At 43.8% G+C, this 16,722-nt stretch overlaps 1 protein-coding gene and 1 non-coding gene across 4 annotated transcripts in view; both read right to left on the bottom strand.

Annotated features, from left to right (window-relative positions):
- EGLN1 (egl-9 family hypoxia inducible factor 1) overlaps positions 1–16,722 on the bottom strand; it is a 60,228-nt gene that overhangs the window by 22,538 nt on the left and 20,968 nt on the right. The window lies entirely within an intron of this gene.
- LOC122901618 lies at positions 1,386–1,470 on the bottom strand. Its single transcript, XR_006383609.1, has one exon. It is a non-coding gene; the product is annotated as a small nucleolar RNA SNORD35 (small nucleolar RNA).

Genomic DNA, 16,722 nt, shown 5'->3' with positions numbered 1-16,722 from the left:
GAAAAAAGCGGGGGGGCCTTGAAAGAAGAGTATGAATTAGCCAGGCAAAAGAGGTCAGGGAGATTGTTCCAGGAGAAGAAAAAGTCACAGATGAAGACAACAGACAGCACGGTGTGCGCGCGCATGTCTCATGTGTAACTGCAAGCAAGGGGGAGCCCGAAGCACCCAGCAAGTAGTGTGACAGATGATATCCAAGGCCACCCCCTTGGAAGTTTAGTGTTCCCTGATAATCAATTTGGACTTTATCTCAGGGGTAAGAGGGAGCCACAGAAGAGTTCTGAGCAGGGAAGTGACTTATCAACTCTAAGTTCCCATTCCCTTGAGCGGGTGACTGCACGGCACGTTGCTGAAGCACAGCTAGAAGTCATGAGCCTGCTTTTCTTCCTGGAGCTGGAAAACCACAGCTATTTCCTTTTGTGGGGTACTCTCCAAAGGAATGTTTGTGTTTTGTTCTTGGTTTGATATTCTTGATGCAGAATCAATGCAACAATAATAAAGAGCGGATTTTTAAAAATTTCCCAAAATGAATGAACGCACTCAAATGAAGTGCTTCGAAGTGTCAACTTGGCCCTAGCCCTACTGCTGGGAGAGATATTCAGTAATTGCTAATACGCTTCTTTCAGTTTAGGACTTATATGGGCACAGAATGGGACTCCTTCTTAGCTGAAAAGACTGGTCACTAAAAACACACAAATCAGACCCTTAAGAAATCAGTAAGTCCAATAATGAACTGAGTCTTTCAGTAATAACAGTAAGGATAATGAGATAATGATGATAATAATAACAGCATAACTCCCTTTGCGGACAGATAACCAGAGACTTCTGGAACGTGTTTGTGGTGTGACCAACAGAGATTCCAGCCACGGCCCTTGTAGGAGCATGGATTTATTTTATGGGACTTTAGTTTACAGAACTTGCATCTGGGGCAGCTCTCTTCAGTCCTGCCACCCTCGACCTCCGAGTGATGCTGTGAAGTCCAGTCTCCATTTTACCGGCAGTGCCGAAGCACACTCTCCGCAGAGCCTTCACACTACCGCACAGACATACAGTTCCTGCAAGGACCAGATCTGGTCCCAGAAAACAATGATGGCCCTGTTCCAAAGAACATTAACTTCTACTCTGTCTTTACCACTTTGAACAAGTTTACTGATCATTGCTTTCTCCTGAATTACTTATAAATCACCATACCTAGACACCCCTGTAGTATTTATTTTCTGGGTTTCCCCCATCAGATTTTGGACTCCTACAGAACACGAAGCAGATCTTATTAATCTGTGGCCAAATACAGGTGCTCATACCTCTGTTGAGTCAATCAATTAATGATTAACGGTAGAGAGAAAAGGGAGAGTAACTTCGACAATTTTAATATGATTTATTATTTTTTTCTTCTGCCATCAGCTGTGGAAGTGGCTTTCTCAGCAGTGCCCAGGGTGAGCACCTGAAGACCATCGTGAAAAGACATCATCTGCACTTTAATACAAAATGCAACTTGAGCTTTACCATTTTCTGCTAAAAGTTGACAGGATGACAAAAATAATACACATACACTATACACACGTGTACGTGTGTACATACGCACAGAGGCGTAGTTACTAAATCACGCCAATAGACTGGTTTTCATTCAGTACCACATGGCTTTATTTTGGGGTTAGGCATAGCTTATCTTTAAGAATGTTCCAAGTAGGGGCGCCTGGGTGGCTCAGTAGGTTAAGCCGCTGCCTTCGGCTCGGGTCATGGACTCAGGGTCCTGGGATAGAGCCCCGCATCAGACTCCCTGCTCAGCGGGGAGCCTGCTTCCTCCTCTCTCTGCCTGCCTCTCTGCCTACTTGTGATCTCTGTCAAATAAATAAATAAAATCTTAAAAAAAAAAAAAAGAATGTTCCAAGTAGGAGGCACCTGGGTGGCCCAGTGTGTTAAAGCCTCTGCCTTCAGCTCAGGTCATGATCTCAGGGTCCTGGGATCAAGCCCCACATCAGGTTCTCTGCTCAGCGGGGAGCCTGCTTCCCACCCCGCCCCCCTGCCTGCTTCTCTGCCTACTTGCGATCTCTGTCAAATAAACAAATAAAATCTTAAAAAAAAAAAGAATGTTCAAGTCAGGGAGCATGGCGGGCTCAGTCAGTAGAGCATGTGACTCTTGATCTCAGGGCTGTCCGTTCAAGCCCCACGTGGGGTGCAGAGTCTACTTTCAAAAAGGATTTTCAAGTGTACCTAATGAATGGTTGCGGAAGAGAATCTAAATAGAATACAAGATTTTCATAACAAGCATTAAGAAGTTAAGTTGTCTAAGCCTTCACACCTACGGACTTGTAGACATCTTGCCAGGAACCGGGAACCTCCAGTGTCTGTCTCGAGCCCGTGTCCCCACAGCCCATCAGAACAAATGTCTGTACCAGTCTGCTGCTTCTCCCCAGCTCTTCCAAGCCACAGGCTTCTTTGGGCCCCAGTTTTCTGCTGGCCCAGGCTTAGTCTTTCCGTCACAATGTTTACTGAATCCTCTCAAAACCTCATCTACCCTGCTCATCGGATCAACATCACGTGTCAGTCCGCTACAGGTCAAGTTCCACAGACTGTCATTCAATATTATGTCTAAACGGGCTGTTTCTTCTTATTATGTTCCATTAGCCAGCATACAGTACATTTTTAATTCTGATGTGGTACTCAGTGACTCATCAGTTGCATGTAACACCCAGGGCTCATCACAGCATGTGCCCTCCTTAATACCCATCACCCAGTTACCCCATCCTCCTCCCCCTCCCTTTTGTAACCCTCAGTTTGCTTCCTGGAGCCCAAACGCTCTCATGCTTTGTCTCCCTGATTTCTTCCCATTCAGTTTTCCCTCCCTTCCCCTGCAGTTCTCCACGTTATTCCTTATGCTCCACACATGAGTGCAACCATAAGATGACAGTCTTTTTCTGCTTGCCTGCTTTCACTCAGCACAATAAATGTGCTGTTGATAGGAGAGGAAGTTGTGTTTTGGTCCTAGGTGGGGCTCAGGGACTCTCTAAGCAGAGAGACTCACCGGCCCTAAGATAGTAACTGAGGACAGACGCTCTAAGGACAGGAATTTGAAGAGAATGTTGCGAGTCTTAAGGTGGAGTGTTAAAAGGTCAGGCTCCCCTTTTGCATATAATTTGAGAGACTTTTAAGTAAACTAATTATGAAGAACCAACCAGATACATTTGAAAGAGTCTTGAGGAAAAATCCTCCCCCATTTGTGATTGATGGTAAGGTGGGAGCTGAGCGAAGTGACCATTCACTTCTTTGAATCCCCATCCACGCCTGTGTCAGCAGGGAGGAGAGCCTACTCTCTTTAGCCTCTGGCCAGTTAAGCTAGATTTCTAAAAGATTCTATTTATTTATTTGACAGAGAGAGAGATCGCAAGTAGGCAGAGAGACAGGCCAAGAAAGAGGGGGAAACAGGCTCCCTGCTGAGCAGAGAGCCCGATGTGGGACTTGATCCCAGGACCCTGAGATCATAACCTGAGCCGAAGGTAGAGGCTTAGGTGCCCCTAAGCTACATTTCTATCAATGATTTTGAATGAATGAGCATAACTGTTCTGAGGAGGAGAAGCTGAGGTAAATGCACTTTACAGGAAACCCACCACCAAGGACTGAGTATCACTGTGTGCCAGTCACCTCACGAAGAACTTTACGTTCATTCTTTCACTTAATTCTCAGAATCCCTGTGAGGCAGGTATTATGCTCACTATGTGGCGTAAGCTACGCAGGGGGATAAGATGGTTTAGCAGAAAAGATACCTTAAAAAAAGAAGACAAAACAAAAAACTGAGGCGTTCTGGTTGATCCTAAATTTCAACTAGCCACTGGGTTGCTGCTAAAAAGCTCCAGCCCCATTAAGCTACATTAAATAGCAGGACAAGACTCCATATTTCCCAGGCCCTATTCGCTTCTGAGGATACAACAGAGAGTATTTTTTTTTTAAATGGCCAAAGCGCTGAGGGCAATGTCCAGTAAGGAACAGGGCAGGATGTGAACAGGTTTAGCCTGGAGAAGACACATTCCCTGTAGACTGTAATCTCCAGAATACAGGAGTTGAGTCACATAAAAATAGCACATTTTACGCAGTGCTTTCCAGCTTGCAAAATGGCTTTTACTTTCCCCAAAGGCCGCCTGAAATAAAGCGGACAAATCATTTAACTTTTCTGAGCCCGACTTCCCTTATCTGTAAAGGGAAAATAACAACGGTATACCTGCTTGGCAAACGAACTAGTACACAAAACAGTGCTTAAAAACACTGCCTGCGCCATAGTTAATGGTAGCTACGACCGACACCTGCGGGGCGCTGGTTGAACCCCAAGCCTCCAGAGCTGTGTCCTCTTTCGAAAAATTAGGATTATCACTACCTACTTGTGAGTATGTAGGGCTATGAATTAAATAATGCAAAAAAGGAAAGTGTTCTGTAAATCTTAATGGCTTTGTTCTTTCGTAAACACCTTCACCATAATCTCTGAGAGCCTACTATGCACCACGCACTATGCTAAGCATAACCTGTACTATTATCTCATTTAATCCTTCCCACAGCTATAGGAAATGTCTACTTCTACTAGCCTCGCTTTATAGACAAGGAAACAGGCCCTGGGGTGGCTAGTTTACACGGGGCTCAGAGCTAAGTGGTCAGCAAGACTGAGGACCCAGGTCTGCTGGACTCTGTACAGCCCAGTTTACAGCCTCTGCTACGTGGCTTTCCATACACATTCCTGCATTTACACATCTCCACAGCTGGCAAAATGCCTCAGACGTGTACGCTGTTCAATAAAGTCCCTCGGTCAAATAAAAGAATGTTAGCTGTCTTCCCCCGGTACGAGCACTGTAAGGAAAGAGGAGTTGTAGTAAAGCCTCTACTCCAAGCGCCCGCCACTAAGTGTGCAGAGATCCGACATCGCCACACCTGAGCCATGTTTCTTCATTTCTAAGATAAGGAACCTGAACTGTACAGACTTCCAATCTGGTTCCAAGACAATATGGTTCCATCTGACAACACTACCCTTTAAAAAATATTTTATTTATTTATTTATTTGGCAGAGAGTGAGTGAGAGAACACAGGCAGGGGTAGGGACAGAGGGAGAAGCAGAGTCCTGGCTGAGCAGAGAGCCTGACGTGGGGCTCGATCCTCCAGGATCATGACCTGAGCCGAAAGCAGATGTTTAACTGACTGAGCCACCCAGGTGCCCCTCATCTGGCAACACTTCTGACAGAGCATTCTAACGACTCTAAAATTTCAAATTGAAAGAGCCCATAAGGGTCTGTCCCACACTCTTCAGACATGGGAATCCCCAAAAGACAAAAATCTGGGTTTCCCAATCGATTTTCCCAAACCTACATTGCTTCTTTCGTAATGACACAGGACAGTTCAAACAGGATTAAAGGAAATAAACTGGCATCACAAAGTCCAAAAATAATGGGTTCCAAAGTTAAACAGTACCTAGTAAATTGTATATTCTAGAAACTCAAACTAACTAAATAAAAACTTGTTTTATTAGTCACTACAAAACACCAGGTTTCATTGCTTAAAATACCACCTCAAAGACACATTAAGATACTATTTTCTAATTTTGTGAATACCCAATTCTGATAAACAGGCAACCTCAGAATAAATTATTTTGATAATAGAAGCCTTGCAGTAGCACTAACTACCTTTTGAAAGAGTTTTTAAGGATTTATTTATTTGAGAGAGAGAGAGAGAGAGCACGAGAACAGGGAGGGTCAGAGGGACAAAGAGACTCCCCAATGAACAGGGAGCCCAATATGGGGCTCAATTCCAGGACTCTGGGATCATGACATGAGCTGAAGACAGACGCTTAACTGAATGAGCTACCCAGGAGCCCCTAATTAGCTTTTTTTAAAAAAAAGTTTTTTTTTTGAAAGAGAGTACAAGAGTTGGGGGGGAGGCAGTGGGGCGGCAGGGAGGGACAGAGGAAGAGGGAGAAAGAATCTTAGGACGAATCCCTCCTGAGCAGGAAGCCCAATGTGGGGTTCATCCACAATCCTGAGATCGCATCCCTTTGGGGTGTATACTGTTGTTATGCCCACCCTGTTTGGATTTTAGTTGGAGCCCCTTGTAAAGAGAAGCTCTCTTCCTATGTACATCTCTAGGATGTACAGCTAAAGCTACCGTGGCCAACTTGCTGTCACATGAAGAAAGCTTGCAAGAGAAGAACCAACAGAAAAGAAGAGCAGGGAGAGCACGTTTTGATAATATGACTTGCGCCCTTGGTTCCAACTGTGCCAGAGGTTGAGTCTTAGAATCTAATAATCATGGGTACCAATAAATTTCTTTTTTGGTTGCTCAAGCCCATTTAAGGGATTTTTCATTTTGTTTTTGACATTTGCATCTGAGATCTAACACGTCTGGCACCAGTCACCTCCCAGAAGCTGGTGATCAAGGATGTAGTAAGAGTTCTACCATGAAGGGCATGGATTTGAAATCAGCAACATCTGGCTTCTCATCCTGGTTCTACCACTCACTAAACAGGTGAACCATGGGCAATCTGTTTAGGCCTACCTCCTCAACTGTGAGGGGATTTGATACCTGACTCAAAGGGTCCATTAAAAGGGGTACCTGGCTGGCTCGGTCTGAAGAGCATGCTACTCTCCATCTCCAGGTCATGGGTTTGAGCCCCATGGCAGAGAAAGAGATTACTTAAAAATAAAACAAATAAATAGGGGCACCTGGGTAGCTCAGTCTGCTGAGCATCTGGCTCTTGGTTTCAGTTCAGGGTATGATCCCAGGATCCTGGGATCAAGCCCTGTGTGGGGTTCTGCGCTCAGTGGGAAGTCTACTTGAAAATTCTCTCCCTCTTCCTCTGTCCTCCCCCTGCTGCCCCTCTCTGAAATAAATGAATAAATCTTTAGATAAATAAACATTAAAAAAGTAAAACAGGTTGATGGGAGGATAAATGTGGCAATGCTTTATAAACTCCTCAGCCTTCCACCTGAAGGGAGTAACACTCAATTAGAAGTTATTATTATATCATTGATCTCAAGTCGATCCTCATATCTGACATGAGTCCCATGTCTGTATTTCCAGTGTTACCTACACAGTCACCTACGCTCAAATTTAACATTGCCAAGTCTCCTCTTAACCCATCTCCACATTGTCCCTTCTCTCCCCTTGCCCTTCCAAAAAAACCCTCATGAGAGATCAGTTCTTCACCAATTAAAAAGTATGTGTTCCTGGGATCCTAGGAGTCATTCTAGAGACTGATCCTTCTTCCCTGTTAGCCGATCCATGCCCGAGTCCCGCTAAATCTCTGTAGCCTGACAGGAAAGAAAGTTCCTCTTCCTGGTGGATAAGAACAAGGGCAGGCTCCCTCCCACTCCCAGATGTACTTTCTCACTGGCTTTTTGAGGAGACCTCCTGTCCGCTTACCCCTTCTAACCCTCACCTTTCTCCTTTTGGCTTCATCTCTTTCCAGATCCAGGACAGAGGCCGTACCAGCCCTCTGTACGTTTTCCTTCACCTCACCCTTAACACTAGCAAGTTTAAATGAATCCGATCCTCGTAGCTCCTGCACCCAAGCTACCAAGCACCACTGCAGGCTGTCTCAGCAGATATTTCAGTGCCAACATTTTAACTCACTAGATGGAGATGTCCCCTATTTATCTCAGGTACTTAAGGCAACCACACAGAAACTTCCTCAGCTTCTTCCTCCCATGTGTCTCAATACATCTAAATGTAAAAGCCCCATCGTCTCAATCCCCTTATCGGAATGGCTGGTGTGTACCAGATACACAGTGTGGTGATGAAATAGAAGACGTGTCCTTTCCCCTATGCAGGGCTGACCCTGCCTCCTACAGTGATTCTGAAATGTTAACATGCACACACATCACCCAGGGATCTTACCGAAAATACATACTCTGATTGAGGAAGTTAGAAGCTGGGGCCTGACATTATGCATTTCTCCCAACAAAACAAGGTGGCTGGTCTGAAGCAACATTCAGAAAAGCAGGATCTAGATTCCATCCTGTTCCATCTCCTCAGAGACGGTTTACTCCAAGTCAATACCTTTATCCCTGACTCTTCAGCTGCTCCTTGCCCCAGCATATAACATACCTGTCTCTTCTACTTTAAAACAAACCCTCCTCTGCTCCTCTGCTATTAACTGCCATCCAGTATTTTCAACTGGTAGGCTCCACAGTTTCTAGGAAGTACAGTTTATGTCAGTGGTTCTCAAACTATCTTGGTCCACAGAGTAATTAATGTCTCAGCAATTTTTTCATGACACTTGTAAGCCAAAAAAGTATTTATTAATTCTCTTGATTAAGTAGTACAGGCCAAACCACTTGACAGGTAGGAAGGTCCTAACAATTTTGCACCTCGGGGGCCTGCGTAACTTTTCCAACCCTGTAATCAGACTGGACACAACAGCCTCATTTCCTGCCTTGCTGTTATTTTTAGGCAGCACTTACTTTTTTATCAGAACGAGTACTGAAAACCTAGGTTCCAAAGGTATGACATCAAGCAAAGGAATACAGTGATTTAATACTGTACCATTCAAGAGATGCTGCCATATTTCCCTTGAAGTTTAAAAATATGCCGAGGCACCCCTGTGAGTCTGCGGCGGTGCCCTGGGGGGCCCGATGCACAATGAGGGAACTGTGGGTCTGGGCAGTCCTCGGAATAGCAGCATCCCCACTGCTGGGGAGGTGGCTGGAAATGCATGATCTGGAGACTTCCCCCAGACTCACTGACTCAGACTACTTCCACAAGATCTCCGAGTGACTGAGACAGCACGAAAGCTTGAGAAGGCTGGTCTAGAGTCCCTGCTGCCATCTTCTCACTTCTACCGTTCCCACTCAACTCACCGCATTCCAACAGACACCTCACAACTCCCGTAAGTCCCAAACTGTAACCTCCCCTGCCTTTTTAATAAAAGCAACACATGTCTTCCAATTCCAATCCTAAAGAACGCTGTCTGTTGTGTCTGATACTAGAGATCTTCTTGTACCTCTATTCTCCCTTGGTTTCAAAAACAGTCTTCCGGTTTTCTTCTTTTTCTGCCTACTACCTACCCCCACCCTTCTCCACCGATGTTCTGTTTCCCCCTAAGGCTTCTGTGATTAGCATTACGCTTGCTCTGTAAAATGCTCCCCTCAGGGGGACTGCATTCGATCCTGTGGTTTTAGCTACCATCTATATGTCAACCGCAACAGTCCAGATGGCGCTCTCGAGTCTTAGACCTCTAAAACCAACTTCTCCTTGTATATACAGCCCACAGGCAAAGGAAGCTCCACTATGCTGAAACACCTTACTTGCCTGTCTACCCTGGCCTTCAGGTGCTCTTCTTCATAAACCCTTTCCTTTCACCTCTCTTTGTCCCTTCCCTGACACAACAGATCAAACCGAACATCCTTGCTTTGACTCCAATCTGTCTCAATCTCTCCATCTTTGTTACCCCTATCTTAAAAGAGGTCCTTATCATTTGCCTGGGTTCATGTAACAGCCTCCTAACTTGTCTCCCTGACTCCAGGATGGCCAGCTCTTGCTCCAAATTTTTCTCTATGCCCCACTCAAGTTAGCCTTCTAAAATTAAAATCTGGTGTCACTGCCTTCCTCTAAATCCTTCAATGGCTCCAATGCCTAGCAGCACTTTTCAAACTTTTCCAACAAACTGCAGGAGAGTTTGCAGATACAGATCTAAGCAGCTCACCACAAGCAAGATACTTCTTGCAAGGCTCAGTTTCATCTCCAATAGTCCTTTCAATTTTACATTCTAGTCTAGGGGTAGCTTACTTATGCTATTCAAAGAATCTTTTAAAATTACTTACCAATTAAAACTACTTAATTTTTTCCATATGTTAAGGGAGTAAAACTGACACTCAAGGAAGATACACTGGTTACCTGTGGTTTCAAATATTCTTTGGCACAATGCCACCAGGCCAGGGGTTGGCAAACTACAGTCTGCAAGCCAAATCTGGCCCCCTCACCTCTTTTTGTAAATAAAACTGTACTGAAACACAGCCAAGTTCAGTCATTTATGTATCATCTATAGCTCTTCTCAAAGTACAACAGCAGAGCTGAGAGATGCAACAGAGATTATGTATTCCACAAACCCTAAATACTTACTATCCCGCCTTTTGGGAAAGTCTACAGATCCCTGTCCTTAAGCTAGGACTGTGTTTTACTTATCTTTATGCCCCAGCACAGGTCTAGAGAAAGTACCAAAGAAATATTTAATTTGAGGCATTAGAATACTGCCAGGAAGATTTCCAAGGCCCCATAAGGGATGTGCCCACAAAGCTGACGTTGAATACGTCCAAGCCCTAAGGAAGACACACAGGGCCAGCGGTGTTCCTGCCTCACCCAGGGGACTTAGAACGGCTGAGATGAGGCAGGGAAAATAGTATCCTACTCTATGGAGGTCATTACACGTTCCGAAGAAATTGACGGGCCCATGAGACCTAAAGCCGCCTTCCCAAAGAACTTCATACAGTTCCATATCACTAACACGCAGGACTGGTTGCGTCGAAGAGTTCGAAGAGTTAGGAGCGAACACTGAGAGCAGCTGCTAGGAGAACTAGTCTTTCTGGAGCCTGTGCAACCACATCACATTTTTCTTCTCCAAATGGTGGAAAGCAAAATGCTTAACACCAAAATATTTTAATGAAGGCTAAGAAAGTGGAGCACTAGGAAGACTGTCTATCCTACCTTGCAATCAATATTAAAAAAGAGAATCATTTGAAGAAATACTGTATAGAGTGGTCATTAGAGAGGGAGGCCTGGAGGGAAAAATAGTAAGGAAGGATGCTTACTCTAGGACCTTGACCAACAAAAGAACCACGAGATGCCCTAAAAAAACATGGCATTTCCCAGGAATAGGAAATAGTTCCATTTGCTAAAATAAAGAATGCAGGGTGCCTGGGTGGCTCAGTTGGTTAAGTGTATGCCTTCAGCTCAGGTCATGATCCCGGGGTCCTGGGATCGAGCCCCTCATTGGGCTCCCTGCTCAGTGGGGCATCTGCCTGTCCCCTTCCCTCTGCCCGCCCCCACCCCTGCATGCATGCTCTCTCTTCGAATAAATAAAATATTTTAAAAATATAAAAGAAAATGAAGAATGCATGATGAGTGTACAGAAAAATAAAGTGAAATCAAGGCCACATAATAGCAGATCTTACATACTCTGTGCTAAGGAATTCACACTCCATTTTTCAAGCTACTGAACGCCTGAAATCATGTAAGCATGCACAGATAACAATCTGAGCGGTCATTTAGGACAGGAGTCAGCAAACTTCTGGCCTGTGGGCCAAATCTCACCCACCAGCTGTTTTCTAAAATAAAGTTTTATTGAAATACAGATGCTTTTCCATTAGAACAGCAGAGCTGAACAGTCGCAACAAAGAACATACGGATCACAAAGCCTGAAATATCTATTTAGCCCCTTGAGGGGAATCTGCTGATCTCCCACTTCAGTAATAGTACTATGATAAGGGAAAAACATAATGGAGGTGGGGAGATGACATTCATGCCACTGGGGAAAAAACTCCCAAAAAAGGTAATGCGGTAGTGAGAACCGCAGGCCTGGTGTAGTGAGCATAGAGCCTACACAGACAGGAACCAAAGCCAGACTGAACCGCACCACGAACCAACACAAGGTTTAGTCGTACCGTGAGAGGAAGGACGTCAAGAACATGAATTTTAAAATGGAACATAGGGTAGTTTCAGAGGGAAGATGACAGAGGATTGGTTGAGATCAGATATACGAACTCTACAGTATCACTACAACCTACAGAAAGCACACCTTCGGGGCACCTGGGTGGCTCAGTGGGTTAAAGCCTCTGCCTTCAGCTCAGGTCATGATCCCAGGCTCCTGGGATCGAGCCCCGCATTGGGCTCTCTGCTCAGCAGGGAGCCTGCTTCCCCCACTCTCTCTGCCTGCTTCTCTGCCTACTTGTGATCTCTGTCTGTCAAATAAATAAATAGAATCTTTAAAAAAAAAAAATTAAAAAAAAAGAAAGCACACCTTCGTGGCCTGCGAAGGAAAGCCAAAGAGAGTAAAGCATCAAGGGGCCACTGTTCTGTGGTGACACCTGAAGAGAAGTCGGTGGGAGCGCAGGGGTGAGACGAACTGGAGAGAACAGCAGGAGCCACCACGGCACAGACCCTCTACTGGGCCCCGGGTTCATGCTCGTCTTCCCAACACTCCTGCGGTGTAGGAAGGAATCACCCCAGTTTTACAGACCAGATGCCCAAGCATGGAAAGGATTCAGGTTAAGTTCTGAGGTCTCATGGCTAATACGCGGGAGGGGTGTAACCAAAACCCGGGTCTCCTTGATACCAAAGCCAGTGGCCAAGCTCCATATTCCATGTCAAGAGAAAAATGCTGAGACCAAATCGGAGGGGAACACCTACATTTCGTGAGAAGGCAGGCAGCAGAGGCCCGGTTCAAGAGATGACAGAAAGCCAGACCAGCGCAGCATCAGGACACCCAGGGTAGGAGAAAAGGAGGAACTGGGTGCACAGAAGACCGCGGGAATGCTGACAGCTCCCTGCGTGTCAGGTACGATATGCCACACGCATCGGCTAAGTTAGTTCTCGCCAAGATCACAACGGAAGCCCCACTGCTTCCCACAGAACGAATGTGAAAACAAAGCACATAACTCGCCGGGATCACACAACCGGCCAGTGGCAGAGCTAGACTGTGAATCCAGGCACTGGATGAGTCCTCCACTATTGCACGACACTACCTCGGGGGTCCAGCGCTACAGAACAGCTAAGGAGAAAAAAGATGGGAGACAGCAACGGACAGGTCCTCTTGTAAGAGCGAAGAGTCGCTTTCAAAAGATTGGTTTCAGAACAGCGCTTGAAGACACCTGTCATTTTATCAGCGAGGTTAAGGAATAAATACCTGAAGAACAAGTAAAGGCAGATGATACCACCTACTTGTAAAAGCCCTGGGAAAAGGTGAGAGAGTATCAATTTATGGGAAGAGAGTATCAATCAAGAAAATGTAGACCAGCTGTTTTCGTTAATTACAGATCTTTTTTCCTTTGCCAACCTTTTTGCTGTTAAGAGGTGTTTAGAAAAGTTATTCAACAAATCTCCTTTGGGTGTCTAATATATCAGACATCACATTTTTAAGATCCCTTATCAATTAAGAGTATGCTCTAAACCAGTTTTCTCAGACGCAAATGGGAATTCGAAGCTCCACTTAAGTTCTAAGAAGTCATCTGGTCTTCACTCTCGATCAAAATCTCTGATTCCGAAGCTCTACAGAGGGCCCCCGACACTACTGTCACCTGGAGGACCCTCTGCCCACCCTGCCTGTTGGAAGACAGGAGCGTGGTTAAGTGTCTGAGGTTCATATGAACTTACTATTTGATCAATACTCTTTACATGATTTACGTGAAAAAACCAACTCAAAGAACTGTACACTGTATCTGTATACTATCAAAGGAATGTTCCTTTAAGTGAATGGTTGGTATTCTTGACTGTGAGTGTGCCTGTGTTGAAATTAAACAACATTCTGTGCCTCAGTTTCCTCAATGGAACAATGAGAAAAACAAGTACCTATACATTAATATGGTTGCTGGGAGAATTAAATGAGATAATCCAGGTAGAAAGAGTACTTTTAATTGTGGTTGCTACATAAACATTCGGTAATGTTGGCCATATACATATATAAAGATCTACTCTAACCCAGCAGATCTACTTCTGGAAATTTCTCTTAAGGAAACTGCAGTCATCTTCAACGGTATCTAATGCAGAATTACTTGTCACAGCAAAACACCAGAAAGAACACCAACTTCTACCACAGTGCTAGTTAAATAATTACTGTACAGTATTTACTTAGCACAAGGTTTCTGAGATTCCCCCGTGTTGTTGCCCCAGAGAGTACAGGTCATTTCATTCTGTGGCTGAACAGGATCCCGCTGCATCATGTACCACATCTTACCGATCTACATACCAGATGACAGAACCTTGGGCTGCTTCCTATTTTTGCCTATAATGAATAATAATACTCAGGTTTTGTGTGGACTGGTTTTTCTTTCTCTTGATAGATACAGAGGAGTGTTAGATACTTAGAGCCATATGAGGAGTCTGTATTTAACTTTTTGAGAAAAGGTTGACCTGTCTTCCAAAGTGGCTGTACCATTTACATTCCCACAAGTAATGAATGTATCCGTATGAGGATTCCAACTGCACTACATCCTTACCAAAATCTGGTATTGTCAGTATTTGAAATTGAGCCATTTTAGTGTTATGTATAGTGACATCTCATTGTGCTTTTAACTTTCATATCCCTAACAACCAATAATGCTGAGAATCTTTTCATATAGTTGGTCATCTATGTATCTTTTTTTGTGAAATACCTATTCAAATTTTTTGCCTCTTTTCTCTTAGGTTGTTTCACTTATTACTGAGCTGTAAGAAATATTCATACCTCTCTCCCTCTCTCACTCGCCCACTCTGAGTTAAGCCAGCTGCCATACTGTGAAATTCTGCCATGTTCCCTACCCTATAAAAGGTCAAGGAAAGGAAAAAGTCCCCCAGCTAACAACAGTCAGTGAGGAACTCTGGCTTTCAGTCCAACAGTCTTCAAGGAACGGACTGGATCCTACCTACCACCAAGGAGGAAAAAAAAGAGAGACAGACACATTTATGGGAGAACAGAAAACAGTATGATTTTCCCACCAGCTCCTTGCTGCTATGTAAGTGAGCCATCACTGACCTATCTCCACGACTTCAACATCCAATAATCATCATGACCACTTTCCCTTTAAAAATATTTTCTAATAAAAGATAACAGAAGCTAAGTGACAAAAACTTAGGAGCAAATTATAAAGAAGAAAAAATTAGCCGTAACAGCACAACCCAGAGAGAAAAAAGGAATATCAAGACATTAACAGTGGTTACTTCTTTCCTTTTATCTCCATGTACGTAGATTATAATATAGGTTTATATCTAAAAAAAAATTATATATTCTAGATACAAGTCTTTTGTCAGATACATGTTTTGTAAATATTTTGTCCCCAAAGAAGATAAAATAACATCTTTTAAGTGGTGTTTTTCTATAAGCAAAAAACTTTAATGTTTAGAGTTCAATTTGCCAGACATTTTCTTTTATGGTTCATCTTTTTGTTTTGTCCTAAAAAATCTCTACCCATCTCAAAGTCACAAAGATTTTCTCCTATGTTTTCTTTAAAAATTTTTATGGCTTTAGGTCTTACATTTAGGTCAATGATCCATTCTGAACTTAGATGTGTGTATGGAGTGAGGTATGGGTCATGTTTATTTTTCCAGATAGATATCCACGTATTCCAACACCATTTATTAAAATAAAACAAAACAACCCTGTACTGAATTACCTTAGTATCTTTATAAAAAAAAACAAAAACAACAAAAAATATCAATTGATGTTTTGAATATGGGTCTATTTCTGGACTCTTAATCCTGCCCACTGACCTAGATGTCTACATCTATTTCTTATCTGACTCCTAGATGACTTAGGAATGTGTTGTTAAATTGCCACAGATGTGGAATATACAAGATTTCTATTATTTATCTACAAAATAATTCCATTGTGGCCCAAGAATATATTCTGAGTGATTTTAATCCTTTCAAGTTTATTGAGACTTGTTTTATGGCTAAGTCTACGGTCAATTCCTGTGATGTCTCATGTGTGCTTGTTAAGAATATGTTTTATTCAGTCATTTGAAGAGTGTTCAACAAATGTCAGGTCAAGTTGGTTGACAGTGTTCAAGTCTTCTATACCCTGGGTGCCTGGGTGGCTCAGTTGGCTAAATGACTGCCTTTAGCTCAGGTCATGAACCTGGAGTCCCAGACTGAGTTCTATATTGGGCTCCCTGATCATTAGGGGGTCTCCTTTCCCTCTGACCTTCCCCTTCTCATGCTCTCTCACATAAATAAGTAAAATCTTAAAAAAAAAAAAAAAAAGTCTTCTCTACCCTTACTGATTTTCTTCTACTTGGTTGTAACAATGACTAGAAGGAAGTATTGAAATCTCACCTGTAATTTTTGTCTATTGCTTTCTACTTCTTTTTTAAAAAAAGATTTTATTTATTTATCAGAGAGAGAGAGAGCAAGCACAGGCAGACAGAATGGCAGGCAGAGGCAGAGGGAGAAGCAGGCTCCCTGTTAAGCAAGGAGCCCGATGTGGGACTCGACCCCAGGACACTGGGATCATGAACTGAGCCGAAGGCAGCTGCTTAACCAACTGAGCCATCCAGGCGTCCCTGCTTTTCTACTTTTTAAATAAAGATTTTATGTATTTATTTGAGAGAGAGAGAGAGAGTACACAAGAGGGTAAGGTCAGAGGGAGAAGTAGACTTCCCACTGAGCAGGGAGCCCTATGTAGGACTCAATCTCAGAACTCCAGGATCGTGACCTGAGCCAAAGGCAGTCACCGAACCAAATGAGCCACCCAGGCACCCCTACTGCTTTTCTATTCTGTCAGTTTCTGCTTCATGTATTTTGAAGTGAAGCAGCATCTGCTTTTCAACATGTAAGATTTTTACAGTTCAGATAAATATGCAATTCCCAAATTGAAAAGATAGCAATCAGGGCACTTGGGTGGCTCAATAAGTTAAGTGTCAAGACTCTTGATTTTGGCTCATATCATGACCTCGGGGTCATGAAATCAAGACCCACACTGGGCTCCACGCTCAGGAGGGAGTCTGCATGAGGATTCTCTCTCCCTCTCCCTCTGACACACCCCTCCACCCTGTCCCCACATGCTTGCAC

The sequence above is a fragment of the Neovison vison genome, chromosome 2 (genome assembly GCF_020171115.1).
Source record: "Neovison vison isolate M4711 chromosome 2, ASM_NN_V1, whole genome shotgun sequence".
NCBI classification, from domain to species: Eukaryota; Metazoa; Chordata; class Mammalia; order Carnivora; family Mustelidae; genus Neogale; species Neogale vison.
The sequence above is the reverse complement of the archived record's forward strand: the minus strand, read 5'-3'. Positions and strand labels throughout refer to the sequence as shown.